The 11,292-nt window shown below is 39.9% G+C and overlaps 1 protein-coding gene and 1 long non-coding RNA gene across 2 annotated transcripts in view; one reads left to right on the top strand and one right to left on the bottom strand.

Moving 5' to 3' along the window:
• The first annotated feature begins 4,514 nt into the window (after positions 1-4,514).
• The window catches only part of SKP1 (S-phase kinase associated protein 1), a 17,175-nt gene continuing 10,397 nt past the window's right edge, over positions 4,515-11,292 (top strand). The window contains exon 1 of the mRNA XM_026063145.1: positions 4,515-4,522. The gene's annotated coding sequence lies outside the window, so the exon portion shown is untranslated. The remainder of the gene's footprint in view (positions 4,523-11,292) is intronic.
• On the bottom strand, positions 6,423-11,275 carry LOC112964704. Its single transcript, XR_003253043.1, has 2 exons — positions 10,744-11,275; positions 6,423-6,949 (listed from the first exon to the last, which is right to left on the bottom strand). It is a non-coding gene; the product is annotated as an uncharacterized LOC112964704 (long non-coding RNA).

The following is an 11,292-nucleotide window of genomic DNA, read 5'->3' as shown; positions in this document are numbered from 1 at the left end:
TAGTACATGTATTGCCCAAGCTTCCATTTTGAAAAATAATGATGTGTTTTATGTTAATTTCTGTTTAAAATTTCCTTTCTGCCTACCTACTTGTTTTATGATTTGAATCCAGATTTGATTATTTTATTTAAAACGGTGTAGAAATTCAAAAAGTATGCCTCTTTAAGGTTTATACTTTAAAATTCTATTTTATTGGGTATATCTTCAAGATTCACTGCCTGTCATTTTGATGGAAGGCTCTTGATATATTGTTTTCCTTTCAAGACTTTAACTAGTTGGGCACAATGTAGACTTTGCAACAAAACTGGAGGATGTTTTTTTTGTTTGTTTTGCTTACAGTGCTTAATTCTAAGGTAGAGTTATTTTGTATGTGTCTAACCTACAGCTTGAAAACATGGAGGCCTAATTGCAGGCACGGACACTTCTGGGGGCTTTCTTGCTTTTCTGCTGAAGGAACTGCTTCATTCTCTAATTTGTAATGAAGTCACTTCATTTTTCTAAGTGTCGCTTCCTCATTCCTTTTCTGAAAGTCTTGAGTGGTTACTTTTCTCTTCAGCAAAATTCTGACTTGCCCTGTAGGTTGGGTTCCAAATTATTTCTGCAGAGCACTTTGGTCTTCTAAAGCTTGATCTCTTACAGGAAGAAGTGCATACTAAAAATAGGTGCATTTGAGATGTCCTTTTTTTAGTAGATCAGGAACCTTGCTTTGATCACTGTCAAAAAAAAATTTCCTTTGCTGTAGAGAATAGTTCAGTCTCTAACTCTGCTTTGCTTTTGCTTGCCAGTTTCTGTATGCGTAAATATTTTTGTGGATAGAACTTTGTGCCTCAATTGACATCACTCCTTCAAGAGTAGTGACTTTGCCCTATCTTCTGTTTTCCTTGTTACTTCAATAGGTTTGACTCATCTTTTCCAGTGGGTCAGCATCTAAACATGTAGACAGTTAATTTGTTACATTTCTATGCTCAATGCAAGCAATTGTTAGCGAAGTTGGTGGAAATTGTGTTGAAAGTCAATCCAGTTTTTGCACTTTTCTTTTTCACGTAATTATGGTCTGATTGGCTGCTTGAAGATTTCATGGAGAATACTACACTGTGAACAAATTTTTACTCAGATGGAGATTGGTGACCAGCAGTCCTAACCATCCAAAAACATGTTTAGAAAATGGTGAAGGAACAGGTTTCTTCTTATTCAAGAGTAAAAAGAGACTTTGGGTAGTAGTATATTCCTTCAAGTAGAAATAATCACTGTCTTGTTTCTTGGTACCAGATTAATTAGAAGTACCCATCAGCAAAGCTTCGTCCCCTTTAAATTGATGTCATCCACTGCAGAGAAACCAGCATGTGTAGAGTTTGTACTTCTCTCCTAGAGATCCTTTGTTGGTGTTTTGATTAGTTTTCTTCACTACAAAGAATAGTAAATTCTATTAAAGGTGAATAGGAGTAGCTAGAAAGCCAGTATTTTGGTAGTTCAATAGTATTTTGTTTTTTTTAACAAAATGAAAATTAGAGGTAATTCCAGTTTTGAATGAGGAGGGCTAACATTTGGATTTATCAGAAAGCAGCTTTCCATGAAACTGGGTACTTTTCTACAAACCACTATAAACACTTCCAATTTCCTTGTTTCTCAGAATTTGGATATAATCAATAGATTTTGTTATTGGATAAGCAGGGGAGGTTTTTGAGCCTTCCATATTGCATTTTACTTAAATCACACTTGATGTCCTGTGATTTGGACACGTACCTAAATCTGCATGTCAGACTGAAGTAAATGCCCTTTACTTGTGGAGGCCAGCCCTTCTGAATTAAGGGGTCATTTAAGTTAAAAACAACAAAATATTAGTACATACACCCCCTCTATAGAAAAACATTCAATAATTTCCATTCTTGGAAAGAAAATTGGAAAGGATTTGAGATGTATGTATTTGCCTTTTTTTTTCCCTCCTCTGCATTTTTCTACACCTTTTTCTTCTGTCTGTTGTAAGACTATGAGCTGTTGCCTCCTTCACCTGCCTCCTATCTTCTCATTGTGTTCTGGCCAGCAGCCCTGACTTGCTTGGCTGCCACCGAATTGAAGTAAGCTGCCTTAGTATAACCTGTTCTGCAGAGCTCGTGAGAACTGGGTTGGCTGTTGCAACAGCACATGTTCCATCAGTGACTGACAAGGAGTGCTGCATATGTAGCTATACATTTTCTGCAAGGTAAATCAATGCATATGTTTGTCAGTTCATGCTAGTGATTGCTTCCAGCTGCTGACATTTGCACACAAGTTGTCATTGCTGTGAATGTTTTGGCAGCATTACCTATTCTAGGTCTAACAATACTTCTGGAAGGATTCTTGACGCGCAGGCAGGTGAAAATGAACAGAGCTAGTTAACTTGTTACTCCATGTCTGTCTGATAACAGGATAAATTCTGCCTTGGGAAGAAGGTGATGAGTGTACATATTGCTGATGAAAGCTTTCGCATTTCATCTGACTATATTTCAGTCTGGTTACTGTCAAAGTCCATCTGAAAATGTTAGGCAGGTATATATGACTTCTGACAGTTGCTGATATCTGCTAGTCTATGCTTCCAAGTTTTTAAAAAACTTGGTACTTTTAAAAAATAGTAGTAAATTTTGAAACGCTGAAAACTAGTTTCATAAAGTAATTGTGTGGTAAGACCATGGGACTAATTGCTCTGGCAATTAGAAATTCAGCCTCAATCATAAAAGCAAAGGGTTTCGTCATGTAAAATACAAAAATAAAACTAATACACAGGTGTTTTTTATTTTTGGCATTTTCATCATAGTTCAGTAAATAGGCCACAACTCTTCCTGTAACAGTAACGTGTTTTGAGTGTTAATAGTAAGGAAATAAAAGACTAGATGGTGGTGGAGGGGAAACAGGAATGTAAGGAGCAGGACAGGGCTGCAGGATAAATGTACTTGCTCATTCTGGAAAAATGATCTGTAAAAAGAGGCAAGTGTGATAAAATGATAAATTTCAGATTAACTGCTGCTCCAAATTAATTAATTGAAGGTATTGTTCCACTCTCACTAACTAGTTCCTTATACACCTGTCACACTCCTTATCATTTACTCTTTAATTGCTTATTGCTTTATCTATATGCTAAGTACTCATGGAATCTCAAGATACATGTTAGTTTGCTTTTTTCCAGTCTGTACAAATACAGCTTTTAAATTACCATCTCTAAAATATTGCAGGTGTCTTGCACAGACCTACAGTCTGTGTAACTGCTTAGCAATGACATACTTGTTTTTATATGACTGTACAGCTATGTAATTAGACTTATATGTTAGGCCTGCATAGGTTGAAGCAAACCTACATCACAGAATGTCTTTTCAGCATTCCATGTATTTTGCAACCATATGCCTGGCTTACATGAGTTTAGATTTTGGAACAAAATGCTTGCAAGCAATGAATTATAAAGTCTCGTGGAATGTGTGGGCTGTTTGCTAAAGTGATCATTACATAGAATATTGGTTCTCTGCAAGTTTCAGGAGAAAATTGTTTGGAAGCAGATTAAGTGTTAAGTAAAAATTACAGTGGACTGTGTAGAAGTATCTTTCAGTACATGTGAATATGCTTTAAAAAAAAAAAAAAAAAAAAGCCCTGCAGAGTAAGCAGTTCATGACTTGGCCTACTGTGGTTTTTTAAAATGTTATTTTGGTGCTCTAATTCATTTGGCTGTACTCCTTTTGGATGAGAATGAAGGCAAGTTGCTCTCTTGAGCAAGGGAGCAGAGTTCTTTGGCATATATTCAGGAAGAAAAGGCTGAAACAACACTTCTGGTTTTAAACTAAGCAGTGCTTCATGTTTCAGCCTTTAAAAACCTGTACTATAGCTTAAAAGCATCATTATTTCAGATGGGTTGAACTACAGCTCCTGATCTCGTAATTATTGTATGGTAAATGGAACTGCTTTTGGATGAAGATTAAACTGATGGCCTTATCACATAGTACCCAAATCTTATATATGCGTAATTAGCCAACATAGGGGAAAATAAATAAAATAAAATTGGCTGTTAGTTAGCTTTTAGAATAGGAGAGTACTGTAGCACTGCAACAGGTTAAATAGAGAGGTCATGAAACATCTGTCCTTGAAGTCTTCAAAACTGGGCTAGACAAAGCCACAGCTGAGCCAGTATTGGTGCTATTTCAGGTGAGAGATTGGGCTAAATGACCTCCTGAGGTCTCTTCCATCCAACACTTCTGTGATAAAACAACATCTTACTGGGTTATAGTACACTTGAATTAACATGCAGTCTTATTCTGTTAGCTTGCTAATCAAACTGTGAAGCTGTCAAGACTTTTTGGGGGGGTTTTGTTTTGCAAAACCAAAACGGGGGGGGAAAAAAAGTCCCAGTAACTTCATATCAATTTCAGTCCATTTTTGCTGATTTTGCCAGTGATTGCATCATGCCAATTTATGCTGCTTTAGAACTTGTGAGAAAGGAGCAGCAGCACAATTAGAGGTGAATATCCCTGATGAAAACTTGCGGGCAAGTGCTTTTGATGAGGTAAGTATAGATTTTTGCAGATATCTGTGTCATTGCATAAGGTTTTATAAATCAAATTAAACCTTTGCTATTTGGTCCTGTCACTTACTTTTGCACATGTCTTCCTCATCTGACTTTCCTCAAACTGAACTGTTTTTATATAAAGTGTCTTCTGGATTATGCATTTAAATACAAAGTGCTGAACTGTCAAATGGGAATGTACTGTTTAAACTGGTAATCTCATGATCAATTGGGCTGAAAGGCATTGGCATGGCTCCCAACTGCCTTTATTTTTCAGGCAGTTGGGGGGGAAGAAAAAACTTAAAGTTTTCCATCAAAAAAAATTATTTACTGGAGCTGTCAATGTAAGAATGGACACTGACATGTTCTCTTCTGTTTACTTTTTTTTAGTATGCTTTGTACCTTTGTTCATTTGACAGTTGAAGTTCTCTGAGTTTGTTCATGATTAATTTCTTGGAAGTTATTTGCACATTGTACATGGGCCCTTTTGAATTCCCTGTCTAAAGGAAAGAACAGCATCTTTGCTAAGGAAGCTCAAGTCCTTCAGTTTCTTTTTATTTCTTTGGAGACCTTGGATTTTTTTAGGAGGTCTTGTAGCTTTCCGTTTATCCCATTTCATTTACTTTTTAAAAAATTCTATGCTAACTTTAAAGGAAGTCTGATAGTGGAAGAAACAACTCCAGACACTAGAATTTGCCTTCTCTTTAAAAATAATACCTAAAGTATACACTAAGTGTGGTTTTTGCAGAGGGAATCTCATTGCTGTAATTTGAATGCTGTCAGCATTTTCTAAGCGCTTAATCACAGAATCACAGAATCGCTGAGGTTGGAAGGGACCTCTGGAGATCATCTAGTCCAACCCCCCTGCTCAAGCAGGGTCACCTAGAGCACATTGCACAGGATTGCATCCAGGCGCGTTTTGAATATCTCCAGAGAAGGAGACTCCACCACCTCTCGGGGCAACCTGTTCCAGTGCTCTGTCACCCTCACAGTGAAAAAGTTTTTCCTCATGTTCAGATACTTTCCTCAAAGTACTTGTGAAGTCTCTGGTCTGGGAAGGTAAGTAGTTTTGCTCCAAGGATTCTCCTTGGAACAGCTAGTGCTCCCACTATTCTGTGCTCCCATATATAATACTCTGACTTGGGGAATAGCATAAATTCTCAAAAACTTGGAACCTGGTTACTCAAGTGATAGCATGTTCTGCTATGAGAAACACAAAAGGTTTCCAGACTGGTTCACAAGGTACTTCACGAAGGTGCCTAGTCTGGAGCTGCTGCTGGTTGCAAGCAGTGGTGACTGGTGGGGGGCTGGAAGAGTGCTGTATGAAGGGCTGCTGTGGTAGCCAGTCTGTGCTTGAGCCCGTTTGCCATCAGCTTCCTCCCTTTCCCCCACTGTGTTTGCCCCCAGGGAATGGGAATATAGCCTGCTGCTTTTAAAGCAGTAAAGAAGGCGCCTCACTTGTGTTGGATTCTGTCTTTGTTACTTCCCCATTTCAAAAAAAGGCTGAGGATGGAGTCTGTGTTTTGCCTGTTTCTAAGCTTCTGTATTTACTTTTCTACCTTTAGTTCAGTCACCTCAAAATTTCAGCTTTGGGTTCTGGACTGACACTTTCACTGGAGCCCCTTTTAAAAATGTTGTGAATTAGCCTGACAGCATGTTTATTCCTGATGACTTTGAAATACCAAAGTGTCTGCTATTTATTGTCCATGGCATCTATATCAGCCCAGAATCTTGCTTTTCAAACTTTGAGCAGTTCTCAGGCTGAACAACAGTGCCATGTAACCCTAGAAAGCCAACCTAATTTCATTAATATCACAATAGGTTATCAAGAATATTCACAATTTTATAAATTGCCAATTAGAGTAATTCTCAAGTTCATATAAAGCAAGTCTGTCTGTATTTTTACTCAGTTCATAGAATGAATAGTGGCAATATTCTAGCATTTCTTCATGGAAGACTTCCCTGTGTTTGCAGCAGTTTCTTACTGACAGCCCCTTATGTTCATTATGTTCATGTGCTATTCCATCTCAAAGATGACTCAAAAAATCACTGCATCGGAAATGAGAACCCAGAAACAAGGCATGGATTTTAGTAGCGGGAGTTCCTCTGAAATGCAGTGTGCCCTCTTTGAAGCGACACTCCAGACCTGCCAGAGCACTGCAGAGGGGTGACTGCAATCCAGGTGCTGACAAAGGCGCTTCCATCAGTGGTACAGGCGAGGGGGAGAGCAGGGTGGCTGGAGCTGCCGGGGTTTCTAATGCTCCTTCCTGCACCTTTGCCAAATCCTCCTCCGTCGGGAATGAGGCCTGGCACCATCTCGTGGCTGAACTTCATATCAGGCAGCTGCTCTTCTGCCTTGGTGCTCCTTCCCTGTGCCCTTCTTGGGGGTATTGAGGAAGGTCATAATGTTTCCTCTCTGCAGAAAAGCTAGGGGAGAGGTAGTGGGAAGGTCTGTTAATACAGGTTGAGCCTGGGAAAGTCACAAATGCTGCATTTGCCCCTCTGTCAAAAGTATGCTGTGACTTAAAAGAATTGGGGAGCTGCTCTGGGGCCAGCAGGGCTTAGATACAGATATAATTGCTACACTTCTATGCTACTCCGTGTAATTTCGGTACCCTATTGCTAAATGGACGCTTGGAGCAGATAACTTTAACACAGTAGCATCTTCCTCAGTACTTATGGCAGCCATAACTACTACAGGATATGAGTTTGACTCATTCTGTGCAGTCCAAATTATTTCAATGGATGCTAGGGCAAAAATGGAACCAAAATCAGTATGTTTAAGTATCTGAAGGTGCAGTGAGTATGAGGTTAGCAAGATGCTGCAGGTATCTTTAATATAGGTTTGTTTCTGTATTTCACCAATTGCTTTCTATCTTTATTTTTCTATACTTATATACAGTCTTCTACATCTTGAATCCCTGTAGTATACAAGGGGGAGAATATAAGTGGTGGTGGAGAAACAGAAGCTGATAAAGAAGAAAACAGTTGATGTCTGCTTGACATGATTTAGTTATTATGAATTTTGTCTATCATTGTCAATCAGACTCTCATCTAAAAAGTGGACTCCATCTCCCTCCATATCCAATGTCTTGCACTGCTCTGGTACAATTTGGATGAAAAGCATTGCATTCTTCTTAAGATGTACTGTAATACAGGTTTTGATGCAGTGGAAACACTTCTAGAGTGTTCTAGAATTGTAGTGGGGGCACGAATTTTTTGTTTTACTATGTTGTTGCAAGGTTGCTTTAAACAGTGGTATGCGTCTTTGGGCCTCAGCAATCTCTTTCTACCATATATCTCAGATAAATAATGGTGATGTTTTCTGTTTTTACAGTGAACCAGTCAGTTCTCTTTTTTTCTTGCCTTGTTGATATGCCTGCTTGTTTTCAAAAACATTCCCCTTTTTCATTCTTGAAAAGGGAGCATTTTTGCTGCAAGTTCCATCTCCCCTGTGTGTAGATTAGGTTCATGTTTAGCTTCAACAGTCAGACCTTCTCCCTTGCTTTCTAGCAAATTACACCTAGCTATCTATGCTAGAACAACTGTGCTCTCGGGACCCTTGAGTTCAGTCCTTGCAGGCCTGCCTTATCTTCAGTTCAGGACTTCATGAGCTTGTTATCGATGGAACAAGGCTGAGATCTTTCAAGCTTGGTTCTCGGGCTTTGACAATCCTGTGGCATACTTTCAATATTAAAAAATATTCAATCTTTTTACAATGTGTGATCTCCATAGACTGTGGATTGCCAACAAAAACACAGTTTCTCTGCCTGTAAAAATGGAGTTGGGGGCACAGTCTTCTACCTAAGAGGCAAGAGAAATAGCCAGGAATAGAATCCAGCTTTTGGGAGCAAATCCAGTGCTCTCCCCACGAGGCTGCACTCAGTCTCTAATGCCATGTTCAATGTGTTGGTGAAAATTCCCTTCCCCCTACAGCTGTGCAGCTATTCAGCTGGCTTCTGCCCGCAGCCCAGTGATGCTGCAAGTATGTAGGTCAGTGCTCTTCTGGATCTGATAAGTGTTAAATCAAGCTTATGCTCATCTTGGTTGCTCCAGTCTTTTCAGGTATTTGCATTAGAGTTAAGCTTCCCTCATCATCCTTCCTCCTCTGGATTCTCTGTGGTAAAAGGCCCTTAATTTTAAGCTATCTGTGGCTGATATGGAGCAAGATTATCTATGGCTCAGAATGGCAAATATTAGGTTCAGGATTATTTGCATTGGGAAGATTACCTATGCATGTAACAACTGAAATTGGTAACCCATCTTCTGAAAAATCTTGTTCTTTGCCTTGCAGCTTTAGTGAAGGATGGGTCTTTTTGTGTTATTAATATTGACTTTGGCTATCAGCTCTGCAGCAGCTTCTTTTTCATGGCAAAGATAACAAGCATCTAGACTAGCTTGGGAGATTCATCATGAGATATGTAGGGCACAGTGGGAGGCAGCTGTCAGTGTGATTATAATATATCTATGACAATCTTATGCCACTTTTACAGTGTTGTTTTTGTTAACTTCTAAAGATGTAACAGAGAAAATACTGTCCACAGTGGATTTTGAGTTTTGCTGTTGAATTAGAACAACCATATCAAATATAAAGCTCGTCACCCGTGTCACTCTAAATTTGTAACTCATAGACTGTAAGTAAGCATGGAATTTAGGTTTCTGCCTGCTCCTAGATTTACTTAGATTTCTCTTAAGTAGAGAGCAAAAACCATTCTCTGCTGAGTCGATTCCCAGTCTGAGAGTGAGCTTGTAGTTACTGATCACAAGCCAAATCAGAAACCTTGATCTTTGGCAGCATCAGGAAAAGGCATTTAGGAGTATTGCTTTTGCAGATATGTTGCCCACAGACCACCTCCTGTCATCTGATCCTCTTAGCCAAGTAGTTTTAATCTAAATAAAGAAGAACATGCAAGGGAAATAAAGGTAGTGTTATTTTTAATGAAGTGAATGTAGTTCTCAGCATTGCTGTACAAGATGGAGTGACTGAAGAGGAAAGAGGTAAATATGATGGTATAATCAAAAGGTCACATGGGGTTTAGATTGGAGGCTTCCTGGTTTTGGATAATTAGGTCCTAATGAATTGTTAACAGTTTGTCTAGTCACTAACACCAGGATCTCAAGGAGCCTTTGCTAGTATCAAAAGTCTCCTATATAAATATCACCAGACATTTTCAGATGCTCAGTCAGCTGGTAAGAAGTGTGTTTCACAGAAGCATAGAATAATTTAGGTCAAAAGGGACCACTGGAGGTTCTCTGGACCAAGCTCTTGCTCAAAGCAGGGCTAACTCTGAATTTAGATCCATCTTGAAAGTTAGATCAGGTTGCTCAGAGTCATCTTCAAGTGCCCCATAACTAATGAGCTGCTCAGCATCCTGAAGCCTGTAATACAAGTTTCTCAAAATAGGCAGTCTTCTCTAATAGTTCTTTGGAATTTATCAAAAACCCTATTTAAATGATATGACACAATGTAGAATAGCCCCATTGTCATCTGAGCTCTAAGAGGTTCTTCCTGGTTGAGAATCCCTGCTCCTGAGTCCCATCTCTGGAGAGGCAGCCCTAGCCAGCAGGCTTCAAGGAACACTACCAGGGTGCTCTGTGTAAAGTGAACCTGCTCCTGGTTTTGCATTAAATACTTCTAATATTTGCATTCTTGCTGGTTTTGTCACTGGTGAATGTAGAAAACTAAAGGTTAAATCCCTTGTTAATTTATACAAAGCTGCACACCTCGAAGAAAGGAAAGAAGACTCAGTATCTTAGTGGCTGGGCTGCTACCCTGGGCGGTGGACTCAAGTCCACACTCCAAAATGAGCAAAGCAAGCTCTCGAACTGAGAGTTTCTAAATTCCCGGAAAATTCTTTAGTTTATTAGTTTAGGTGTTTTCTGGTGGCTATTGCTGTTATTTAATTAAAGCGTGGCATGTAGCCTGGCAAGCTGTGACTTAGGGTATATTTGTGCTCCGCAGTGCAACACTGCCCTGGAGATACCAATCTGCTTACAGGCAGACTGGATATGTATACACTGCAGTGCTGCAAAAGCATACTCATGTTCTAAGAACGTCAATAAAGATTTGGAGTAAAGCAAACTGTCCCAAACATAGGTTTAACCACGTAAGTATCTTGACTACTTAAAAGCCACTTTGCCACGGACAGCTGAGGCATGGTGCGGCATTAATATGGTGTGAGACAGCACAGTGCTGCGCCCAGTATAACCAATACAGTTACCTTAGCCAGGTCCTCCCGTCTGCCTTCCCTGCGGAGTGGAAAAGCTTCAGCTCTCTCTTCTCAAAACCTGATGTCTGTGACTGTCTGGCACACACTCCTCCCTTGCCCTTTAGAAAAGTCTTACCTGGGCAGGGGCGCGCAGCTCAGGGTGAGCGTTGTGCTAGTGCAGCGCTGGCTGTGCTGCTTTGACGTGGCTCCTAGCTCTTAGCCCTCTTTCTGCACAGCTTCAGTCGCTGCAGATCCTTTAACGGGCTCCGTGGCTTGCTGTGCATTTTTTTTTTTTTTTTTTTAGCTAAAAGGCCTTGGGCTGCTTCACTAAGTAGCCACCGAAGATCGTATTTCTTGGCTTTTACGGGTGAAATGCTATCATGAATACCAGAGCTAACCTTACATAATTCATGACTTCAAATTACCCCCGCTGAGGTGTTTATACCCTGCGTTTTTTCAACCTTCTGATTACGAAACTCCAGTAGAAGGAAAATAGCCCAAGAGGGGGGGGAGGTTAGGACGATTCAGGATCACCCCGAGTCACTGTTTTTAAGTCCAGCA

Source organism: Apteryx rowi, unplaced genomic scaffold, assembly GCF_003343035.1.
Source record: "Apteryx rowi isolate R43461 unplaced genomic scaffold, aptRow1 scaffold_2, whole genome shotgun sequence".
Taxonomy (NCBI): Eukaryota; Metazoa; Chordata; class Aves; order Apterygiformes; family Apterygidae; genus Apteryx; species Apteryx rowi.
The sequence above is the reverse complement of the archived record's forward strand: the minus strand, read 5'-3'. Positions and strand labels throughout refer to the sequence as shown.